The following is a 2,077-nucleotide window of genomic DNA, read 5'->3' as shown; positions in this document are numbered from 1 at the left end:
CGTTAGAACTCGCCTTGTTGCTACTTGCCGGACCAAGGAGGTAATCAACAAGAAAAGAATTATCAACATACATTTAGTGTGATACTATCTAATAGGCTAGTGTCGATTGGTGCGAAGTAATAACTATGCCAAACATCGATTATGATGTCTAATATGAGGTAAAGGTAAGGGTTAGTAAATTATACACACGTAGCCGGACCAAGGTGCGGGGTGAAATTCTCTAGATGCCGGACCAAAGATTTAGAGATACCTAACTTATCACTTTGCATGTAATACACTAGGAAAGGATTGTTGTTACTACGATTACTGCGTTATGAGCTTGTGGGGAACACGTATACCCTAGTTATTTCTCTTATCTTGATAACAACCAAAGTTGTGTTTTGATTACTAATTACTTATTAAATTCTTACTATTTCTTTCACACAAACAAACCCCCCTTTAATTACATGTTTCTGGAAGTAATTTGACTAATTGAATATAATTATTGGTTAAAGTAAAGTCTAAACCATTTTCCTCGTGGGATCGACCCCAACCTACAAGTTAGGTTCTTTACTTGATAACGATCTCTTATACTTCTATAGGGAGGTGTAATTTGAGCGTATCAATTTTTTGGTGTGGACCGAGAAGAGCTAGGAGTCATACTAGCTGCCTGAGATGAGGAGCCTGGGACAGTGTCGGTATGATCTGGGATGCTAGAGTCACCGTCCTGTGTCTGCCCTACTGTGTCTATAAGATCGACACCCAAGTGAGTACCTCAACCTGAGGCTCTCTGCGAGGTGCTGCCACATTTGCCTCATTTCGAATAAGGCCGATGTCCAATGCCCATGTAGGATGGACTAACTTGTCACAATGCTAGATCGGCACTCCAGAGTCCCTGCTCAAATGAAAAATTAGACATGGAAAGGGGTAAGTAGTGGAGGTCCTAAATGCCCTCTCGTGATTCTCTGCCAGCAACATGCCGGCAAAGTCTATCTCCACTCCGGCTACCAATGGCGCAACCATGACCGCTCTGTCCCACATGACTTGATTGTCAGCTTTTGTAGGCGACCCTCTGTTACGCACCAGCAACCAGAAGAACTTGGCCACAAAATTTAACGTGGAATTCCGGATGCCCAACCGTGGAGCGGCGACCCATTCCGCATGCTCGCCATCTGCAACAATGTACCTGGCCAACCATAGAAGAACAACCTCTCGCTACTCAGCGTTCCTCTGGAAAGCGCCACTCCGCACGATGTCCCATCTATAATCAAACTTTGCTGTGTTGAGAGACCAAGAGTGACCCGTGTTAGGACCATAGAGAAAATGTCTGATCGTGGCAGGTGATATGTCCACCGGACAACCTCGAACCAAAGTGGAAGTGAGAGAATCTTGAGCTAGGGGCTTTGACCTCTTCGAAATTGAACCGCGGAGAGTGGCAGCATAGGAAGCATAGAATTCCCACACAATCTCCTCGCTATATGTCCATGGGTCTCGAGCCATCCAGTCACACTTATGAAGATTGAACAACCGGTGAATGTCCGAAACAGTGTGCAAGCTCCCCGTGAGGACTCTGCACTCCTCTGTAATTAGTCGAGCCATCTTCTGTTTGTCGTTTACCATCTTGGCATCCCGATAAAGTTGTCATTGGCCTTCTACACACCACCTATTTAGCTCACCGGCTACAGGAGTGGGGTCATCATTCTGTGGTGCAGGTATGGACTCCGAGCTAGTTGCCTCATCAGACGAGGCACCTTGGTCATTCTCACCAGACCCTATGGTTGATTTAGCATTGGACCCTGCAGCATGGGTGGACTCGGATCCTAAAGAATGGGCAGACTCGGAGCCTGAAGCATGGGCAGACCCGGACCTGGACATAGACCCCTCTGAACTGGAAGCAACCCCAGTTGGTGACCCGATCAGTGTGTGCTCATCATCAGACTGGGAGACAGTGACTACGTCGGGAAGCACCTTCCGGGGGTGCCTCTGGTGCCTCGAGGTGCAGTGCGAGAAGTCCTAGTGTTGAGAGGAACATATGTTGGATCTGTGTCGGTGTTTGTGTCCTCATCAATTAACCGGAAACTAGGGGCAACAGATTTTG

Source organism: Solanum verrucosum, unplaced genomic scaffold (genome assembly GCF_900185275.1).
Source record: "Solanum verrucosum unplaced genomic scaffold, falcon-dt-bn FXZP01000274.1, whole genome shotgun sequence".
Taxonomy (NCBI): Eukaryota; Viridiplantae; Streptophyta; class Magnoliopsida; order Solanales; family Solanaceae; genus Solanum; species Solanum verrucosum.
The sequence above is the reverse complement of the archived record's forward strand: the minus strand, read 5'-3'. Positions refer to the sequence as shown.